Genomic DNA, 9,191 nt, shown 5'->3' with positions numbered 1-9,191 from the left:
TAATTGGGATGGGTGTGTCAGAGACAATGAGATTGGCACAGGATAGAGCACGGTTTAGGGCTGTTGTACATAGGGTCGCTATGAGTCGCAAACGACTCAATGGCACATAACAACAACAACAACAAATGGAAGGTGTGTACCTCCCTTAAAAATACACAGGATAGGGTTCGTATAACAACACAAAGTTGTGCCAAAAAGATTATTTTGTTGAAAATGCCCTAGCACCATACCACTTTGATAATAAGGGAGTGGGGAGATAAGCAAAAAAGTATCTAGCCTGTCTCAGCTGTCTGTCTGGTCAAGTAACGCACCCAGGATGGAGACTGCACAGGGGACAGCAGAGGTCTGGATGGCTTTGAACACTTCCTACCTGCGTACAATGGTATAGACCCATCCTTATGACTTGTTTATCCATATCATGAGTTAGTATCTGACCAAGACAGTTTGCAAAGACCAAAGTGAATCAGCCAAAAGCCAAACCCAATCCCACCAACCTATTGGATTTCACCACAGTTTGTCTATTGGATGCTCCTTTTTCGTTCTATCTTCTGCTGAGGTCATATGGTTCCACACTATCCCCACTTCTCCATCCCTAACCCCTCTTACTTCTTCTACTTCAGGACAAGACAATGTCAATCAGTATGAAACCTACATTTTCCCACCAGGAAATTCTTTTCCTAACTTGCTCTCTCTAACCTTTTGCTTTACAGCCAGTTCAAAGTCTGCAAGGGAAACCAGAGAACACGTTTGACAGAAAGGCAGCTGACTTGCTGGCCATGTGGGCTTCTGGTGCTTTTGGCGTATCAAGCATGACAAGGCCCACGGCCAACACAGTGGCCCACGGTCGGCTTCAGCTGGTGCGTGGCATTCCTAGACAAAGCTCACCTTCCCTGGCTCCTCCTCTGTTGGGGGGCACAGGTCTGAGGAGCCCAGACATCATACTCTCCACCCAGACCAAGATACCAGAGGGAAATGGCCAGACCACTGAACCTCAGGACCTGGGGACCTACTTCAGCAAGTCAGCTAGGTTTCGCCCGACACCCCAAGTTTTCACTACTCTAGGTCTCTCCCCGAGGGGAGGACTTCAGAGCACCACCCATCCCACCTCCTCCCCAACTGAGGAGCCTCGAGGAGACATGTAAATTGAAGACAGTGCCCAGTAGGAGGACACTCACACCAGCTAGAGGTGCTGTTGGGTGTGGAAAGCAACTTCTAAGGGAAGTGTTCAACACTTCAGGAGTTCCAAGCATTCTCGAGCTTCCGACCATGGTTAATCAATCTCTGGCTAAAATATTAGGACCTTCTATCTGTCTCCTGTAAAGCTATTATTTAATGGGGTTATCTCAATTACCAAGACATCAAGAGATAAAACTCCTATACAAAGGAGTTTTGCAAACCCCAGAAACTTATATTGGCATGAACCCTAGGATTTTGAGGCAATTTGTAACTAAATTTTCACAAATAAAGTAATACAGTTTGTAATTATCAATGAACTGCTGAAGACTCAAAACAAATGCCAACTTGAGGCAAATTTGAGAGCCATAGAAAAAATTTGTCATTTATGTAACTGTCTTGGGAGGGGGGAAGTTTTTTCATTTTCTTCTAGGCCTAGTGATTCTAGTCTTCTATCTGCAAAGTCACTCCACCAGATCTTGAAACATTTTTATGTTTGTCATTTACACACATAATTCCTATAGGACTCTTCATACTATGTTGTTGTTATTATGTGCCATCAAGTTGCCTGCAGCTCATAGCGACCCTATGTACCACAGCCTGAAGCCTGCCCTGTCCTGTGCTGGCCTCACTGACTCCGATACACCTACCTCCATTTATCCCATTTACTGTATTAGTCCATCTCATCCAGGGTCTTCCTCTCCTGCACTGTTCCTCCACCCTTCCAAGCATCTTGTCCTTCTCCAAAGATTGGTCCCTTCTGGTCACATGATGGAGCTTCAAAATCCTAGCCTCCAAGGAGAAACTTGGTTTCACCCTTTCCAAGACAGACCTATTTGTTTTCTTGGTGGTCAAGACTTTTCTCCAGTATCACAACTCAAAGACATCAATGATTCTTCTGTCATCCTTAGTCATTATCCAGCTCTCTGATGCATAGCAAGTAATTGCAAAGACCATGGACTGGATCAGCTGGACCACAGTCTCTAGATTGACATAGTTGCTTCGCAGTACCCTGCCAAGGTCCCTGACAGCACATTTACTTGACACAATTAGTCTTTTGATTTCCTGACTGCTGATGCCAAGTTTGATTGTGGAGATGAGGAAGCTGTAACTGTTTACAACCTCAATCTCTTCTCCATCTATCATGATGCTGTCAGTTGGTGAGAATCTTTTTCTCCTTGATGTTGAGCTTCAATCCATATTGAAGACTATATTCTTTGACCTTCTGTAGCAAGAGCTCAGTTTCAGCAAGCAAGGCAGTGCCATTTGCATGACATAGGTTATTATTCATTGATTCCTAACACTTGAACTGTAGCCTCCCAAAAGGAAAAGCTCAAGTGGCAAAAACAAGAGTAACAAAACCAGAATAATTCTAAGTTGGAAAATTCTTAAAGGAAAAGACTAATAAGGGGATTATTTTAACATGTCAAATGCATCAGGTTTATTTTAACATGTCAAATCCATCAGGTTTTTTCCATGGTTAAACACATTTCCTTGAGGTAGAAACGGCTGTTGTTGTTATGTGCCATCAAGTCGCCTGAGACTCACAGCGACCTTATGTACAACAGGTCTAAACCCTGCTCTATCCTGAGTCAACCTTACTGTCTCTGAGATACCTATCCTGATTACTTCAGTCACTGAGTCAATCCCTCTCATCAAGAGTCTTCCTCTCCAAATTCTGCTTTTTTACTATTAACTGAAAGTCTCTCATCTACATGGATGATTTCACAGCTGAAAGAGATTTTTAGTGCTGATTTCTAAAGCCTTCTCCTCTCTTACCTAGCCAGAGATCATGAAGTTCCTGATCACCTTCCTGTACCTTGAACCTCTATATAATGTCTACATTTTCTAATAAATTTACTGTCCTGAAGCTAAAAAAAAAAGTCTTCCTCTCTTACACTGTCCCTCCACCCTCCCAAGCACTAGTGCCTCCTTGCAACATGCCCAAAATATGTCCGACAAAACTTCAGAATCCTTGCCTCTAAGGAGCAGCATGGTTTCACCCTCTCCAGGACGTTCGTTTTCTTAGCAGTCCATTGTATATTCAATATTCTTCTCCAGCACCACAGCTCAAAGGCATCAGTTCTGCTTCTATCATCCCTTGTTATTGTTCAGCTTTCTGACACATAACAAGTAATTGCAAAGACTATGGCCTGCATCAGGCACACCTTAGTCTACAGACTTGACCTCACTGCAGTGACAAAATGTCTCAGAGAGTGAGTTAATAGGGACAATAAGGGAAGAGTGAGCACAATTTAGAAACCAAAACCATGGCCAATGAAGGCTAACCACTGTGGTTGAACTTTAGTAGCTATTTAATTTGGTTACTGTACAATTGACAAGGATTAACTAAATCTGTTTTAATAGTGTCTTGGAGAGGGTGAAACCAAGTCTCTCCGTGGAAGCTAGGATTTTGAAACTTTACCTCATATACTTTGGGCATGTGGCCAGGAGGGGCCAGTCCTTGGAGAAGGCCTCATGCTCAGAATGGTGGAGGGACAGCACAGGAGAGGAAGCCCCCAGATGGGCAGGATTGATACAGTAACTGGGGTAATGGAGGGTACGTGTGATGGGGTCAGTGAGACTGGCTCAGGACAGGGCAGGCTTCAGAGCTGCTGTGCATAGGGTTGCTATGGGTTGCAGGTGACTTGACGGCACATAACAACAACACAGTGTCTGGTGTGCAACAAATGGAACTAAGAAGTTAGGCTGACACAAAAAGAGGAATCTGACTGACTTAGGAAAGGGATATGTTGATTTCCCCTTAAAGTTGAACCTTCTACCCTGTTCACAGTAGAACAAAACTCTACCCAATCCTGGGCCATTCTCACAATAGCTTGGACATCGGACTGTTGACTAATTTTCAGAAGTAGATTATGCTATTATGTTTCAATCTGGAAGCACTGCTGAAATCTATTCATCACATTCAAACCTCCCCTGACAGCGGGGTGAGTGTACATGAGATGTAGTGATTGAGAATCAGTCCTGTATCTCAGAGATGGAACGCAAGAACTTTACAGTGAACCACCACATCCTCTTTGGGGAGAACAAAGTCCTAGTTTGTATCCAAGGCTTTTGTAGCTTTTGCTGTGACCTCACCAAATGTGGCACTGGGAAGAGATGGCTAGCATCATAAAATAAAAAGTGTTTTCTCCATTTAGATACAGTAAACATCAATAGGCTCAAGTGCGTGGATTACAGCAAAATAGAGGAAGTGATGAGTTTTAAGTGTTGATTACCATTATCGTCAATATTATTTACTTATATTTAAGTTTATATAATTTAATTTGTCATAATGGCTGTATTTAACAAGCAGCTGACAAAATTCTGAAAAAAGGTAACAACCAGCTCCATCGCATAGCTAGTAGCTAGACATTAAGTTTAAAATCAAATGACACAGAAAAAGCAAATAGAAACTGAAACAAGGGAGTCTTGCAATACCAGAATGAGTATATTATTGCACTTGTGAAGGATTATGAAAAGTTGTAAAATGAGAGCAATAATAGAAATCCTGATGATTACAACTGTAAAGTACCACAGGGACTTTTTCTATTCTTAACTTCATATAAGGGGGGAAATGTATTTATTTTTTAAAAAAAATTCCAAAGAAGGAAGAGGAAATAATCAGATATATTGAGCTATCATAATCAAAACATGTGCTAGAATAGGATTAAATAAGAAGAAGGGAAGAAAAAACTTAATATGAGCAAAAATAATACAACCAGAGAGATTTCTAAATATGGCCTTTAATGGGCCTTCAAATGGTAAAAACCTCTTGTACTAAGTTTATTTACTTTCTATGTAGACATTGCTGGTTATCAAGGGCTTACCTCTGAGAGGAGAAACATTTTCAAGATGAATAGTAATCTCTGGAAAGTGGAGGTGGGGAAAGCAAGGGAACAAATGACTTTTTTTATTCTCCCACTGCAATCTTCTCTGGAAAATGGAATAGCATTAAAGTGGTTAATGCCCAGTGGTTTTCTGAGAGTATGTGATGGATTTGCAGTGGGAACATGGTGGTAAAAGCACTCAACACCAACGTCCATTCTCTTTCACACAGCAAGACATCACAAGTAAAGCAGGACTTAGGTCCTGCTGAGCACTAGGTGGTTTTATGCATTGAAATCTACCAACCAATTCCGACCAAGGCAAATGATTGAAAATACCCAGAACAAAGGAAGACTTGCTAAAACGTAAAAATCTAACTTTGACCTGGTTGCTATAAGAAACACACAGGAAACTATCTACCACTACCAACACTGCCGTAATCATTGCTGAAACACAAGCTTACGACTGCAGGAACTTGAAAATCAAAAGCTGCTGTTTACTAACTAGAAAAAAATATTTCATTTTATACCCAAAGACTTGGTACAGATCCTAATGGTAATTTTCATTCACTCACTCAACTCATTAGTTACCATTGAGTTGGAATCGACTCATAACTGACCCTCCAGTGGGTTTTCAGAATCTGTAGATCACACAGCAGAAGACTGCCCATCTTTCTCCCACAGAGTCATGGGGGGATTTGAACTACATGCCTTTGAGTTGGCAGTTCAACTTTTTACCTTCAAGCCATCAGAGTTCTGAAGAAAAGAAGATCCTCGACATGATGGATATGGTTACTATAACAATGGACTCAAGCACGTCTAGGATTGTGGGGAGTAGGATAGGGCAAGGGTTAGATCTGTTGTTGATAGAATTGCTATGAGTCATAGAGAGAGCTCTGTTGGCTTAGTGCGTAGAAAGTTATGCTACCGAGCCAAAGGTGGGTGATTTTAATCTGTGGTCCACAGGCCTGGTTTTAACTGTTTTTGGTCAAACATTCTTCTAAGTGGTATAGAACTGTTATGCCAATTTGCTGTACAGAGGTAACTCGTGGTTGTTGTGATGCTTAACACTGTGGCACTGATGTGCCACATGCTATAATGGTTATTATTGTGATAGATAGTGTTGGGTGGAGCTCCCCAATTAAAACAGGCTTGAAAGTAGGAGTGGCATCCACTTCTGAAATAGCTTGCCTCTGGAAACTCTACGAACGTGTAGAAATAATGAAATTTATACAAGTGTTCAGGTCTTTTGTACATAGGGTCGCTATGGGTCATCCACGACTCAATGGCACTTAATAACGACACAAAGGCAATTAGACAAAGAAGCCACTAACAGCAAACTCAGCTTCTATGCCTGTGCCCACCGGGAGACATCTATATTTCAAGGCTTTTTAAAAAAATAATCATAATTTAGGCAGTCCCCAGATAGTGGTGAGGCTTTGGTAGACTAATGAGCGTTGAGTAGATAAACCTTTCCTGTCTGTGGTTCCTATAACAGAAACAGAGTTCAGTATGTACACATATCTGTAATGTAATACTCTTCCAAAGTCACTTTGTATCTTAAAAGCATTTTGACAATGAGAAAAACATTTTACTCAATGTTGTGTTGTTAGTGGTGCCATCAAGTCAATTCAGACTTATAGTAAATTGATGGACAGAACAAAACTGCCCAGACATACATTATCTTCAGTCCATGTCTGATCCCAACTCATTGAGGTTATTCCTCTTTTTCTCTACCTTCTTACTAAATAAGATGGATGTCTTTCTTCAAAGACTAGTCTCTCTTGAGCATGTCCAAAGTTAGTGAGATAAAGCCTCATCCTCCTTGCTTCTAAGGAATATTCTGGTTGTACTTCCACCAGGACACCTCTGTTCATTCTACTAACAGGCCTCGGTATACTCAGTATTCACCTCCTGCGTCATGATTCAAATGCACCAATTGTTTTCTCGTCTTCTTTATTCACTGTCCAGCTTTCCCCATGAATACAAAACAACTGAAATTACCATAGCTTGGGTCAGGTGACCTTAATATCAAAGTAATATCTTTGGGGTTTTTTCTTTAAAAAAAGAAAAGGCCAACAACTTTAAAGAGGTCTTTTTTGACAGTTGCAAGATGAGCAAGCAGCACTTGGTGTCTTATGTGCTGCCAGCTGACTCAGTGTTCCAGATCTTCAAAAAGGAGGATGGTTACAAGGAAGGACCTACCACAGAGACCAAGATAATGCAGCCCCAGCTCCTAGAAGATGACGGTGGTCACAGTGACAAAGCAGCCCAAAGTAGTAGTTTAAGAAAAGGAGATTTGTCAGCTGAAGAAGTGATGAAAATTAGAGCTAAAGGCATCTCAAGCAGACGACGAGCCAGCTTCTGCTAACAAAGAATAATGTATCACAAATCAGTTAAGTGTCCCTCTGATGAAAAGTACTCAGGTTTACCAGCAAGCTCAAAAAACAAAGAAGACAAATGAAGTGGGAAGAAATAAGCTGAATTCAGTTAGAAAGAACTCAAAAAAGAAAATCAAGGGTAGCCCCCTGACTTTTGGCAATGAAGTAAAATAATTGTACATCTTTTGGCCTGAATCCTCTTTGAGAATTTATGGGTTGGTTTTAAAAAGAACATTTTATTCCTACCTTTATAAAAGTAACACAAGCTCATTGCAGAAAATAACAAAACCTTTAGTAAGTTTTAAACTGTTGATTCATCAGTACTTGGATGAAAATGCCACTAATATTTTGTTACTTCCCTTGTAAGGGTATGTGTATAGAAATTTTTTTTAAACAAAACAAAAAAAGGAAGGTTTTTTCCAGTAGATTTGCCCAATGCAAATTGTCAATTGATTTCTTGATTGCTGTTCTCATGAGTGCTGAGTGTAAATCTTAGTACAATGAAATTGTTGGCAACTTCAATCTTTCTTCCATTTTTTATAATGTTGCTTATTAGTCCACTTGTGAGAATATTTGTTTTCTTTACACTGAAGTGTAACTAATTCTGAAGACTATAGCTTTTTATCTTCTTCAGTAAATTCTCTTCACTTTTAGCAAACAAGTTTGTGACTTTTAAATATTGCAGGTTGATAATGATAGTTCCTCCAATCCTGATGCTGCATTCTTCTCATCTAATTCAACTTCTTGATGATTATTTGTTTAGCATACAGATTGAATTTATATAGTGAAATGATACAACTCAATTTTTAAACTACACAAAAGGCCTCATTAAACTGTGTTAAAAAAAGCAAAGATGTCATTCTGAGGTCTAAGGTACACTTGACCCAAACTATGCTATACTCAATAGAACAAAAACCAAAACAGATAACAAAACCCAAACACCAACAATTGGACAATGGGTAAAGAATACTGAAGAAGTGATACCTTTGAAATGTGGTGTTGAAGAATATTAAATATGCTTTGGACTGCTAGAAGAAAGAAAAAAATCTACCTTAAAAGATATTGTTATATACTGTCCTGTCACAACCAGTCCACAGCTGACCCTCCAGTGGGTTTTCAGATGCAGTAAAGGAGATTGTCCATTATTTCCCCCACAGAGAAGCTGGTGGATTTGAACTGTGTACCTTCAGGTTGGCAGTGTAACTTCTTACCACCAGGTGACCAGAGATCTCTATATAGAAGATATATAGGCAGAATATTCCTTAGATGGGAGGATGGCGAAACTTCATCTCATGATGAGTTGCATTGGAAAAATCAGCTATCAAGGATATCTCTAGAGTGCTAAAGAGCAATATTAATCTAGAGACTGAAGTCCTCCTGATCCAGGCCATGGTCTTCTCAATTGTTTACTATGCATCAGAGAGCTGGACAATGACTAAGGAAGACAGAAGAGTCGTCAATGTCTTTGAGTTGTGATGTTGGAGAAGAGTACTGAACATACCATGAACTACCAAGAGAACAAATACGTTTGTCCTGGAGAGAGTAAAACCAAGTTACTCTTCAGAGGTAAGAATTTTGAAACTCTGTCTCACATACTTCAGGTATGTCGTCAGAAGAAGCAAGTCTTTGATGAAGGACATCGTGCTTGAAAGGGTGGAGGGTCAGCGCAGGAGAGGAAGATCCCAGGTGAGATGGATGAGTGACTGTGGCAATGGCATTAGGTGTGTCTGGGATGGTGAGGTGGGCTCAAGATAGGGCAAGCTTCAGCGCCATTGTTCATAGGGTCGCTATGGGTCATAATCGACTTGAC

The 9,191-nt window shown here is 40.5% G+C and overlaps 1 pseudogene; it reads left to right on the top strand.

The window, feature by feature from the left end:
- The first annotated feature begins 7,113 nt into the window (after nucleotides 1–7,113).
- Nucleotides 7,114–7,555, top strand: LOC102857217 (annotated as a pseudogene).
- The last annotated feature ends 1,636 nt before the right edge of the window (nucleotides 7,556–9,191 follow it).

The sequence above is a fragment of the Elephantulus edwardii genome, unplaced genomic scaffold (genome assembly GCF_000299155.1).
Source record: "Elephantulus edwardii isolate Elephantulus edwardi_28Jun2011 unplaced genomic scaffold, EleEdw1.0 scaffold00230, whole genome shotgun sequence".
Classification (NCBI taxonomy): domain Eukaryota; kingdom Metazoa; phylum Chordata; class Mammalia; order Macroscelidea; family Macroscelididae; genus Elephantulus; species Elephantulus edwardii.
The sequence above is the reverse complement of the archived record's forward strand: the minus strand, read 5'-3'. Positions and strand labels throughout refer to the sequence as shown.